Below are 14,074 nucleotides of genomic sequence, written 5' to 3' on the forward strand. Positions count from 1 at the left end.
TATTAATTTGGATACACGACAAGGAATTAAGGGGTGATAGTGTTTTGGAGGCCATCATCTGTGAGAAAGCCAGGGTATTGCACGAAGACCTTCTAAAGAAAACCCCTGCAACGAGTGATGCAGATACGAAAGAGTTTAAGGCAAGCAGGGGCTGGTTTGAAAAATTTAGAAAAAGAAGTGGTATCAATAGTGTTACAAGGCATGGGGAGGCAGCCAGCTCAGACAAACCAGCCGCTGGACGATTTATTGAGGAATTTAAAGAGTTTGCAGAGGCTGAGGGATACCTACCGCAACAAGTGTTTAATTGTGACAAAACAGGACTGTTTTGGAAAAGAATGCCTAAGAGGACATACATTACCAAGGAGGAAAAATCCTTGCCCCGACACAAGCCTATGAAAGATAGGTTTACGCTTGTGCTGTGTTCAAATGCGAGTGGCGATTTGAAAATTAAACCCTTGCTAGTGTATCATTCTGAAAATCCAAGGGTTTTCAAACAGTATAAAGTGCAGAAATCCATTTGTGTGTGATGTGGAAGGCTAATAAAAAAGCATGGGTGACTAGGCTTATTTTTTTGGAGTGGGTGAATGAAGTGGTGTGCCCTGCCATAGAAAAATATCTGCAGGAGAAACATTTGCCACTCAAAGCCGTGCTTCTCCTCGACAATGCTCCTGCTCATCCTCCAGGCTTGGAAGACGATTTGTTGCCCAGATACAATAAATTCCTCACAGTTAAATTCCTTCCTCCTAACAACACTCCTCTAATTCAGCCTATGGACCAGAATATCATAGCGAAATTTAAGAAACTTTATGAAAGGGCACTTTTCCGGAAATGTTTTGAAGTGACTGAAGCCACAAACCTCACCCTCAAAGAGTTCTGAAAACACCATTTTAACATTTGTAGTGCTTTAAAACTCGTTTACAAAGCCTGGCAAGAAGTGACTCAAAGAACCCTGATTTCTGGCTGGAGAAAATTGTGGCCTGAATGTGTGACAGAACTAGACTTTGAGGGGTTTGAGCCTGTAAATGATGCACCTATTGTTGAGGAAATTGTTACTCTGGGCCGGCAAATGGGCTTGGAACTGAAAGATGATGATGTGGAGGAGTTGGTGGAAGAACACAACGAAGAACTGACCACCGAAGAACTCCAAGCCCTTCAACAGGAACAGCAAGACAACACAGCTGATGATTCTACAGTGGAGGAGGATGAGGCAGTAGCGACTGTCCCTTCTGCAGAAATTAGGAAGGTGTGTCAGATGTGGGAAGAGATTCAAACAATTATTGAAAAGACTCACCCAGAGAAAGCTGTAGTAGGCCGTTGCCTTAATCTTTTCAGTGACAATGTGATGCCTTACTACAGAGACAGCTTGCAAAGAAGGGAAAAGCAAGCTTCATGGACAGATTTGTGGTGAGAAAATCGAGCAGTGAGCCACAACCAGGACCTAGTGGTACTCAGATAAAACGTGCCAGGGAGTGCACACCAGAAAAGACATCACTGCCTGATGTAATAATGGAAGGGGACTCCCCTTCCAAACAGTAACTCCTCTCCTCCTCCCCCTCCTCACCATCTTCCATACGCCTACAGCAAGGTAAGTAATAACTTGAACATAGTTTTGTAGGTTTATTTAGATGAATTAGGTATAAAAATTTAGTTTGATGTGGGGTTTTTGAAGTAGTCAGGAACGGATTAATTCATTTCCCATTATTTTTTATGGGGAAATTAGCTTCGGAATACGAGCTGTCTCCAGGAACGGATTAAACTCTTAAAGCGAGTTACCCCTGTATCTGCATGTTTTGTTCACCATAGTAAACCATTAAGCTGGTATAGTGAGTCCAGACAGTAAAAGGTGGTCACACGAGTCATCAGATGATGCTACCTCCCTCCCTCCCCACCAAGATTACTCCTCCCACTACACCGCTAATTATCACCACAATGCTGCTATTATCAGAATCCAGGTCATTTTTAACAGTCACAGGGGTCTTCTGTAATACTATCATCGCTAAATAATAGCATGTACATATATATTTAGACATTTTTAGGCGATGCTGTGTTCACAAGCTGAACAGCAGTGCTGTTAGCTCATACTGCATGCCCCAGCCTTGGTTGTTCACTCAGTACTGAGGCTCTCACACCCGGATATGTTACCCACAATGTTTTTTCAAGATGGCGTCTGTTTACTATCGACTGTGACTGGTCTATAGCTGACTGGTCTAAATGTCCCTTGTGGGGCATTTAAAATCGTGCACTAGACCCTCAATTGTATATGTACGATTTGTGCGATTTCATGATAGTTACCTCCATCGTATATGTATGTATTGCATGGTTTAAGGGTTAAAGAGCTTCAGGAGGTCTGTCTTGGAAAACGGATGCTCATCGAGGGGCATACGACTAACCTTGTAGCATCTGTAATGCATGGTGATGAGCAGGCAGCTAGACAAGGACAAACAGCTAACACAGGGAGTGTTGATGGAAGATGCCCTCTCACTGACAGTACGGTCGGCTGGTTATCTCTTCACATTACGGTCGGCTGGTTAACTCTTCACATTACGGTCGGCTGGTTAACTCTTCACATTACGGTCGGCTGGTTATCTCTTCACATTACGGTCGGCTGGTTAACTCTTCACATTGCGGTCGGCTGGTTATCTCTTCACATTATGGTCGGCTGGTTAACTCTTCACATTACGGTCGGCTGGTTAACTCTTCACATTACGGTCGGCTGGTTAACTCTTCACATTACAGTCGGCTGGTTAACTCTTCACATTACGGTCGGCTGGTTAACTCTTCACATTACGGTCGGCTGGTTAACTCTTCACATTACAGTTGGCTGGTTAACTCTTCACATTACTGAAAAAAGGCTGTCCATCTCCTCCCAATATAAGAAAGCAGGCTGGGAGTGGGGCTGACCTTCTAGGGTAAAGCGCTCATGATCCTGATGTCTAGCAGAACGGACACGTCTGCTTCCAACGATCGTCGAGTGCAGCTTGTGATCTGTGATTGTGATCAATTTTTATTTATTGGAAAGCCAATTTTGTTTTGTTTAACTGATTAACTGCCTTGGCAATTAACTGCCTCTCCAATATATTCCATGCTAAATCCTTGGGTCAAGGCATTCAGACATTATTATTATAATTCAATAAATTAAGGTTGTAATTCTTATGCAAAAAAAACATCATTGAATGTAGTGAAGCGCTATTTTCTGGGTGAGCCCTTTTGGCACACTAGCGCTATCAGGCTAATGTGTGCTAAATATGACCGGGCCATTAGCTATGGAATTTGGCCTACCAAGGACCACGAGCCAGAACCTGGCCTCTTCAAAGAGGTTGCAGGGAGCAATAGCCCTGGAAAACCACTTTGTGGTTGGGGGTTTATGGCCCTGGAAAACCCCTTTGTGGTTGGGGGTTTATGGCCCTGGAAAACCCCTTTGTGGTTGGTGGTTTATGGCCCTGGAAAACCCCTTTGTGGTTGGGGGTTTATGGCCCTGGAAAACCCCTTTGTGGTTGGTGGTTTATGGCCCTGGAAAACCCCTTTGTGGTTGGGGGTTTATGGCCCTGGAAAACCCCTTTGTGGTTGGTGGTTTATGACCCTGGAAAACCCCTTTGTGGTTGGGGGTTTATGGCCCTGGAAAACCCCTTTGTGGTTGGTGGTTTATGGCCCTGGAAAACCCCTTTGTGGTTGGTGGTTTATGGCCCTGGAAAACCCCTTTGTGATTGGGGGTTTATGGCCCTGGAAAACCCCTTTGTGATTGGGGGTTTATGGCCCTGGAAAACCCCTTTGTGGTTGGGGGTTTATGGCCCTGGAAAACCCTCTTTGTGGTTGGGGGTTTTCCTTATCTGCCAACAACTAGGGTTAGGCACCCAGAAAGGTAGGCATAACAAAAACTCCACATGGTAAGAAACTAACAACTAAAAATCGAACAGAGAGGAAGAACTCCCTCCAATACCAAGGAAACAAGCAAATGTCACTCTCTACTGCCGCACCACACGTCCGCACAGCGCTCTCCTCCCTGCGCCTGCTACTCAGTCATCCAGTTCAAAAGCTAAGCATCAACCATGCAAAAACCACTGACTGGAGGGAGGGAGGGTTGCCAGGGAGTCTCTAAGGCTCGCCCAGAAAATGGCATTTCATTACATTCAATGCTGGTTTTCTGTGGGGAGCTTCTTCAGCTCCCTGGAGCTACATAACCAAAGATATGTCAAAAGAGGGACTTACCTGGGAGGTGGCTGCCACAAACTCCTCAAAGCGAAGTCAAGACTGCAACCTGCGTCCCAAAGCAACACAGGAATGCCCAGGAGCAGGAATGTTAACCAATTAATGAGCAACCAGGACCCTGTTCGACCTCCAAAATCCCCGTGCCCAAATATCAGCCTAAGACATGTTACCAAACACGGCAGCCAATTCAGCAAACTTCCTAACGTCATGGGCACGAGGATAGACCACAGGCTGACTAGACTTAATAACCCTGCGGATGACCTGGAAGACCCGCGCCCTGGAACAGGGAACGAGGGAAACCGGATCAACCCAAAGCACATCCCCAAAACCGAAGCTGAAGCACAGATAACGACGAAGAGTCATAACCAGACACAACACATGATGCACCCCCGGCCTGACCAACCAAGCATCAATGATCCAAGGACCCCTCCGGAAAGCAGCCATCTCGTTCTTCGCCAGAAAAGAAGAAGACGACTGTAACCGAACAAACATGCCACCTGGACTGAAAGAGCAGAAACACCCTGTGCAGGAGGAGAGCATGAAGCTCCCCAACCCGACCCCCAGAGGCCAATACCAACAAAAACAGAGCCTTGGAAAAACAATCTTGAATCAAAGAGGTCACCATAAACCAAAGAGAGGAAAGATAGACGAGCATCCTGTCCAAGGACCAGGACGGCTCAGGTGACGCATGAGCAGGCCGGAGGTGAAACAAAGTATGAGAAAGCTTACAGAATGGGGCCGAAGAGACATCTACCCCGAACACAAGTTGGAGCACCTCCACCAGCACTGCACAATAGGAGGCGAAAGCATTAGGTATCAAATGACAGTCCTGAAAAAGCCAAGAAAAGACAAGACAACCGGATCTGAAATAGAAGAAAACCTACGATAAAGAATGAAAATGGCAGAATGAACGCCAGGAAACGTCATAATGTAGCCGAGACGAAGCTCGAAGCTCGAAGATGGTACACTATCAACGTAGCCACCTGATCACCATACAAATAGTGATAAACTCGTATCAAAACGACCAGACGCAATGAGCAGAAAACACCGAACCAGTCACATACCTGACTGGCCTGACCTGCTGGAAAAGGCGGAGTCATAGGAAGCACTCCGGGTTTGCACATTGAGCAAGCAACACCTGGAACCAAGGCTGGGCCAGCCTCCAAGGCTGGGCCAGCCTCCAAGGGGCCACGAGGTCTACTCTCCCTTGGGAGGACTCTAACCTCGCCAGAATCTGAAGCAACAGCTGGACAAGGGGGAAACAGCCCGACCACTACCACTCCTGCCGAAAAGCATCCACCTAAACAGCCTCGCAGTCGGGCAAGGGCGCCACATAAATCAGGAGACACCGAGACCATGCTGACGCAAAAAGGTTCATGTCAGTGAGTCCGTACGTCCGGCAGAGCCAACGGAAGGAATCGGCATTGACTGTCTATTCCGTGGACAGAGGAATGAACCGAGACAGGCCGTCCGCCAGGACGTTGTACACTTCCCGGATATGAACCACACTGAAAGCCAAACCCTGAGAAGCCAGCAGATGAGCCACTCAAAGCGACCAGCCCCAAACAGGCAAGGACCGAAGAGAACTCCTTTGGTTCAGGCAATGAACCACCAGAGAGCCATATGGTTGATCCCCAAGCACCTCGAACCCTACACAGCAAAAGCCAAACTACCGCAAACTACAATGTTGTGAGCCCAATGGAACGGACACCATCGCCCCTGGCCGGCCTGGTGAGCACCGGTCATAAAACCCTAGCTGAGAGACGACGCGTCCGTGAACACATCGAGCGAGGGATTGAGAAAGCACCATGGCACTTAACCCCAAAAACCCCGAAAAGGAACCCTAATGCAGCAACAGACACAAGGGCCACGAAGGACGAACCTAACGATCGCTAGAGAAGTGGAAGGGGCATCACCAAAGGAACCAGAACAGACGACAAAGTCAAACCTGACCCATCGGACAGACCAGCATGGTGAAGTGCAGACTCCCGCACAACTGTTCGAGCAACCACCGAGTGACCCGGGACTCCCCCAGAAACAGTTGAAGGCAGGACCACAGCTGCAGCAATGTCTCTGGAGGGAGAGACGTGGAAGCAGTCCGAGAGTCCCAACAAGACCCAGCCAGGTCCGAACCTGGGACGGAGTCAGATGGGACTTCCTCCAATTCACCAGGAACCCGAACCCGGCGAGCTGGGAAAGAACCACACCCCTGGCGAGCAGACAAACGGACCGATTGTGAGCCCACACCGGGCAGTCGTCGAGGTAGGCCAGGACCCAAACTGCTAGCAGATGCAGACGGGTCACCACGACCCGGGTAAACCCCGTGAATACGCGAGGTGCTAGATTTAAGCCAAAAGGAAGGCAATGAAAGCGGTAAGCCTGACTCCCCACCACAAAACCCAACCAGTCCATGAACCCTGGATGAATAGGAATGTGCCAATACGCATCCTTGAGGTCTAGGGACACCATACAGGCACCCGACTCCAAAAGAAGCCGGACCTGAGACAGGGTGGTCATCTGAAAAGAGAAGGCAAGGAATCCAGGGTTTCAGACGGGACAAGTACAGAATGAACTGCAGATCTGCACAATCCCGTTTCAGCACTGGAAACAGGCAGGAAACCCACCTGAGGGAAGGAGTCATTTTGTCCATGCCCAAGAGTACCAACTCCAAGATGACCCGACGAAGCACAGGGAAAGAAGCCTGCTATGCCAGCCCCAAACCCCCTGCAGGGGAAGGAGCCGCCCAACGCCACCACGGGCTGGATGACATGACCACAAACGCCCACGAATTATGGGAAAAAGCACAAGCAAACCAAAAGAGCCTCCCTCACCATCGTCCAGTCAACAGGGCGAACTGCAAAAGTGCCGACACCCCTTGCAAGAAGCCGACCATCGAACAGAGTGATTATCTCGCTGACCAGACGACGCCAGCTCCAAAGGCAATGTCGGCTCAGAAGCTGGTACCAATGGCCCACCACAACAAGCAGAACTCCCAAGCCTTGACACGACCCTTTCGAGAAGGCCGAGAACGGCCACCCTGGAGAATCAACAAGACTGAGAGGAAGACAGGTAGACGAAGCCACCTGCAGAAACTGAATGACAGTAGTCTCTGCAAACAGCAATGGACAAAATGGAAATGAAAACCTAAGAGCCAGGGCGCAAGCGGATTCCAAAGAGAGAGCGAGCACAGGCTGATGGCACGCAAGGTGAGAAGCAAAGAACCGAGACACAGTCTCCTTCAGGATTGGCGCAAAGAACTTCAATAGTGTGGTCGATGCCCGTGCCACCAAGGACAGCACATTAGACAAAGGCCCGGCACTCAACAGCTCCACACATCCTCCTCAAGCCAGGCAGAAGACAGCTCGAGAAGGGAAAAGAAGCACAAGACTGAAGCCAAATGCCCACGGGCGCGCAAATCCTCCGCAACCAAGGATGCTGAGAGGGAAGTAACCTGCAGCTGCACAAGGCCAACATCCTGAGAAAGCACGGGGTGAACAAGCACACATTATCCCTTAGACAGTACTATACAGTGGAACCTCTATTAACGAGTTTAATCCGTTCTGGCACCGAGCTCGTTACCTGGAAAACTCGTCTTAAGAAACAAATTTCCCCATTTAAAATAAACGAAATAAATTTAATCCATTCCACTCCCAAAAACAAATCTATACTTGTATGACTTTTTTTTATGTAAATATAATACTGCACATGTATATATAAATGTTTTGTTGTAGTGTTTTAATATTTACTTTACCTTATGAAGAGTAGTTGCTGGCTGGAGGGAGACGATGGGGAGGTGGGAAGGAGGAGAAGGGTTATGGTGTGGAAGGAGAATCCACCTCTGAGTCAGGCGGACTCTCTCTTCTTGGGAATTTCACCCAAATTTCATTTCAAATGTCACACAAGGATGCGTTAGACCAGCACCAAATAAAAAACTACGTCGATTACACTCGTTGTGTCAACAATATAATAGTCTTACCACGAAGATACAATACAATGCCGTTTTCTTAAATAGGCAATGTGGTTATTAAAGAAAATGGAAATTTCATGGCAAACATGTATACAATCCCCAAGTCGATCGGATAAGAATTGGATTTTATAGAAATATTTGCTCAAATGACGCTTGAGCACGGTGTTTGGGTGCATTCAAGAGAAAAAAGTGTGTCACGTTCAAGCGACATAACTTTCATAAAGTGTTATCACAAAGTGATAAATTAATTAAACATTTTCACACACCGGGTTGTCACTGCTTTATCAGGGCAGCTTTTCCAAGAATGCGTTCACCTTTTCAAACATTCCAAACACTTCCCTGATCTCAGTGGAAGAGGCAGCATCCTCCCTTACCTCCTCATTCCCTTACTAATGGTGTAAATTGTTGATGAGGACCTGCCATACTTCCTTGTGAGATCAATCACACAGACACCACACTCATGCTTTGCTATAATTTCCTTCTTTAAATCCACAGTAATTGTGTCTTTCTTCCTCTTGACAACACTATCTTTAGCAAGCAGCTTCTTTGGAGACATCGTGTGTTACAAATTGTAGTCGCAAAACCAAAAACCCAAAGAAAAGCTCAAATAAATCCAGAGGGATGCTTGTCGTGTGCGATACAACAACAACACTGGCGTCGGAGGCGTCCGAGAATTTGCGAGAACCCGCGAGATGCTAGGAAGCACCATGTGGTTTTGCTTGTTAATAGAGGCGAGCTCGTCAATAGAGACAAATTTGCTGCGAGTGGCTTGCTCGTTACTGGAAAAACTCGTTAATAGAGTCACTCGTTAATCGAGGTTCCACTGTACATATATAGATGATGTGAGTAACATTACCGAAACCGCGCAATACATTAATAGCTGTTTTAGTGTCTAGCACTTTAACCCTTACACTGCTCAGGGGTCATATGGACATTTACACCCCTGTGCGCAAGAAAAAAAAAAATTCAAAAAATTTTTTTCGTCTTCTAAACATGTTAATTTGTGTCCACCTGAGCACGGAAAAAATAAAGAAAAAATCGTAGGTGACATATTTTGGGCGCAATTGACCGAGGAAGTCTGGCAAAAAGTGGGCGTTGACGGAGCGGTCGTCAGACCCGGTCAGCGTCACCCGCGTTGACAGATGGGAGTTGCCACAAAGATATTATTACCTAATTGTTTCAATGTCTCCGATTGATTTTTTCTTAGTTTTTTTTGCAGTAATATTATTCAATAGTGTGTATTGTAATATATTTATATAATAAAAGTGGTTAATAATCGCTATACTCAAAAGTATGATGTGCATATTAGTGATTCAATTATTATGTTTATAAAACAATGAACAAATAGTTTTGCTGCTATTACACTCTATACACAGGTTATATATAAGTATTGGCATGTTTTGGTCACCATAACGAACCACTAAGTTGGTATTGAGAGTCGAAAAGCAACGAGGAGTTACCGCCACACACCAGCCAGCCACTCGCTGCCACTCCCTCAACACACGCACTAAACTATCTCCCCCAACAATACCAGTTGTGGTGTTATTACACTATATACAGACGTTATATATAAGTATGTGTATATTTTGTTCACCACAACTGTACAGCTAAGCTGATATAGTTAGTTCAGGCACTAAGAGTCGTCGCTATTCACAGATGGCGGCTCCCTCACTCATTCAAGGTCACACGCACTAAACTTTCTCCCCCAACAATACCTTTTGCAGTGTTATTACCCTATATACACATATTATATATAAATATCTACATGTTGTATGCACCGTAACTGTACACCTAAGCTTGTAGTGCGCCCAAAGAGCATAGTGGCCACCCTCTAAACAGCTAGACAAATCGTGCAGACGACGTCACCTCCGTCACCCATATGGCTCCTCCCAGCATAATCCTTTTGCTGTTATTACACTAATACACACATTATATATAAGTATCTACATTTGTGTTCACCATAGAGAACCACTGACCTGGTATGGTGAACGCAAACAATAACAGGTGGCCACACAGTCAGTAAACGATGCTGTCTTCCTCCGTCTCTCAGCATCACTCCTCCCACAGCGCTAATTATTACAACAATCCTGCTATTATCACAACCCTGGTTATTTATATCACAGTCATTGGTCATCTGTAATATTGTCATCGCTAAATAATAACAATTATATATTTATTTTGACATTTTTCGGCGATGCTGTGGTCACAAGCTGAACATCAATGCTGTTCGCTCATGCTGCGTGCGCCGGCCTTGGTTGCTCCAACAGTACTGTGCCTCTCACACCTGAGAATATTGCCCACGATTTTTTTTTAAAATGGCATCTGTTTACAAGAGCCCTGAGGAAGCTACTGTGAACCCCGTGTAGCCGCGGGCCATTTGAATCAGGCCTGGCACCCTATGGCGTATATATACGCCATGCGCACCATGGGACATGTTACTCAGGGCGTATATATACGCCATGCGCAGTTTAAGGGTTAAATTAAACGCAACACGTGGGATAGGGGCAGCTATAGTGCAGCCACGACCGATAGCTGACAAACGCCACCTAGAAAAAAAATCGTTGCCATCATTCCTGGGTGTGAGAGCCACCAAGGCTGACGCATGCAGCATGAGCTCACAGCACCACTGTTCAGCTTGTGACCACAGTATCGCCTAAAAATGTCAATAGATATATGTACATGCTATTATTTATCGATGGCAGTATTACAGAATACCCCTGACTGTGATAAAACTGACCAGGATTCTGATAATAGCAGGATTGCATTGATATTTAGCGCTGTGCTCCAAGGTGAGAGGAGTAATGCTGAGGGAGGGAGGATGGTGGCATCGTCTTCTGACTGTGTGTAATTACCTAAGTGTAATTACCTAAGTGTAGTTACAGGATGAGAGCTACGCTCGTGGTGTCCCGTCTTCCCAGCACTCTTTGTCATATAACGCTTTGAAACTACTGACGGTCTTGGCCTCCACCACCTTCTCACTTAACTTGTTCCAACCGTCTACCACTCTATTTGCGAAGGTGAATTTTCTTATATTTCTTCGGCATCTGTGTTTAGCTAGTTTAAATCTATGACCTCTTGTTCTTGAAATTCCAGGTCTCAGGAAGTCTTCCCTGTCGATTTTATCAATTCCTGTTACTATTTTGTATGTAGTGATCATATCACCTCTTTTTCTTCTGTCTTCTAGTTTTGGCATATTTAATGCTTCTAACCTCTCCTCGTAGCTCTTGCCCTTCAGTTCTGGGAGCCACTTAGTAGCATGTCTTTGCACCTTTTCCAGTTTGTTGATGTGCTTCTTAAGATATGGGCACCACACAACAGCTGCATATTCTAGCTTTGGCCTAACAAAAGTCATGAACAATTTCTTTAGTATATCGCCATCCATGTATTTAAATGCAATTCTGAAGTTAGAAAGCATAGCATAGGCTCCTTGCACAATATTCTTTATGTGGTCCTCAGGTGATAGTTTTCTATCTAGAACCACTCCTAGATCTCTTTCTTTATCAGAATTCTTTAAAGATTTCTCACATAATATATAGGTTGTGTGGGGTCTATGTTCTCCTATTCCACATTCCATAACATGACATTTATTAACATTAAATTCCATTTGCCAAGTGGTGCTCCATATACTTATTTTGTCCAGGTCTTCTTGAAGGGCATGACAGTCATCTAAATTCCTTATCCTTCCTATTATCTTAGCATCATCAGCAAACATGTTCATATAATTCTGTATACCAACTGGTAGATCATTTATGTACACAATAAACATCACTGGTGCAAGAACTGAACCCTGTGGTACTCCACTTGTGACATTTCTCCATTCCGATACATTGCCTCTGATTACTGCCCTCATTTTTCTATCAGTCAGAAAATTTTTCATCCATGATAGAAGCTTACCTGTCACCCCTCCAATATTTTCCAGTTTCCAGAACAACCTCTTATGTGGAACTCTGTCGAAAGCCTTTTTTAGGTCCAGATAGATGCAGTCAACCCAACCATCTCTTTCCTGTAATATCTCTGTGGCTCGATCATAGAAACTGAGTAAATTCGATACACAGGATCTTCCAGATCGAAAACCATACTGTCTGTCTGATATTATATCATTTCTCTCTAGGTGTTCTACCCATTTAGTTTTGATTAGTTTTTCCAATACTTTCACTATTACACTTGTCAATGATACAGGTCTATAATTGAGGGGGTCTTCCCTGCTGCCACTTTTGTAGATTGGAACTATGTTAGCCTGTTTCCACCCGTCTGCTACGATTCCTGTACACAGGGATGCCTGAAAGATCAGGTGAAGTGGAATGCTGAGCTCAGATGCACATTCTCTCAGAACCCATGGTGAAACGCCATCTGGGCCAGCTGCTTTGTTCTTACCGAGCTCCTTGAGCATTTTTTCCACTTCGTCTCTAGACACCTCTATGTGTTCTATGTTGTTCTCTGGAATTCTTATTGTATCTGGTTCCCTAAAGATTTCATTTTGTACAAACACACTTTGGAACTTTTCGTTTAGTGTTTCACACATTTCCTTTTCATCTTCCGTGAATCTATTTCCCATTTTCAACCTCTGAATATTATCCTTTACCTGAAATTTGTTGTTTATGAATTTATAGAATAGACCTGGTTCTGTTTTACATTTGTCCGCAATCCCTTTTTCAAAATTTCTGGCCACCTTTTAGTGACTGGACTTACCATACCAGCTTAGGGGTTCGCTATAGAGAACACAAATGTAGATACTTATATATAATGTGTGAATAGAGTGTAATAACAGCAATAGAAGCCGCCATTTTGGTCAGGGAGGTGTGTCGTCTGCACGACTTATCATGTTGTTTACTGGTGGCCACTATGGTCTTTGGGTACCATACCAGCTTATTTCTACAGGTATGGTGAATAAAACATGTAGATACTTATATATAATGTGTGTATATAGAGTAATAACACCACAAACAGTATTGTTGGAGAAATATTAGTGCGTCTGGCCTTGAACCAGTGACGGCAGCAGCCACCAGCTGTGTGTGTAGTTACGTCTCTTATTGCTTGAACTCCCAATACAAGCTTAGATGTACAGTTATGGTGAACAAAAGATGTAGTTATATTTAACGTCTGTGTATAGTGAATGAAAGCAAAAAACCAGGGTTGAATGCAATGAAATGCCATTTTCTGGGTGAGTCCCAGAGGCTCCCCCAGAGATATCCAGGGTGGATGGATATTCAACATCTGTCTGGCATCAGTCAATGCATGGAGTTCTTGCCTACCAGGGACCACGAGCCAGAACCTGGCCCCATCTAGAGAGGCACGAGGAGCAATGGCCTATAGACCCCCCCCCCCATGATTGGGAGCATTCTATGTCTACCATCGACCGGGACAGGCACCTACAAAGGTACCCCAAAACAAACCCCTATTCTGGTAAAATTATTGCGTCCGAAAGCCAAACAGGTGGACAGAACTCCCCAAGCGAAAATTAGGAAACTAGCATGACGTCATCATGTCACCGCCCCGCTGTCTGCTCAACCCCCCCCCATCCCCGGGAGGGGAAGGGGGTAACCCCAGACTCATCCGCCGGTGACCCAACCTTCAATTCTTAGGCTGGATGTCAAAAAGCATGAAAAACACCGCCGACCGGAGGGAGGGAGAAATGCCGGGGAGCCTCCGGGACTCGCCCAGAAAATGGCATTTCATTATATTCAACGCTGGTTTTCTGGGGGGAGCCCCTGCAGCTTCCCGGAGCTAACTACCCAAAGATAAGGAAAAACAGGGTCTCGTCCAGGAGGCGGTTCATCCTCACTCTTTAACGTGCAGTCGAGACAACTGGCTGCAACTGCCGACCCAAGGTAACGCAGGCCCTACCTGGTCCTGGAACATTCACCAGGTAGAGAGCAACCAGGACCCTGTTCAACCTACAAA

General features: G+C 45.7%; 1 long non-coding RNA gene across 1 annotated transcript in view; it reads right to left on the reverse strand.

The window, feature by feature from the left end:
• Positions 1-1,622: 1,622 nt before the first annotated feature.
• The window catches only part of LOC138368262 (uncharacterized), a 168,806-nt gene continuing 156,354 nt past the window's right edge, over positions 1,623-14,074 (reverse strand). Inside the window, exon 3 of the long non-coding RNA XR_011229558.1 lies at positions 1,623-2,985. This is a non-coding gene — a long non-coding RNA (uncharacterized lncRNA). The remainder of the gene's footprint in view (positions 2,986-14,074) is intronic.

The sequence above is a fragment of the Procambarus clarkii genome, chromosome 24 (genome assembly GCF_040958095.1).
Source record: "Procambarus clarkii isolate CNS0578487 chromosome 24, FALCON_Pclarkii_2.0, whole genome shotgun sequence".
In the NCBI taxonomy this organism is placed as follows: domain Eukaryota; kingdom Metazoa; phylum Arthropoda; class Malacostraca; order Decapoda; family Cambaridae; genus Procambarus; species Procambarus clarkii.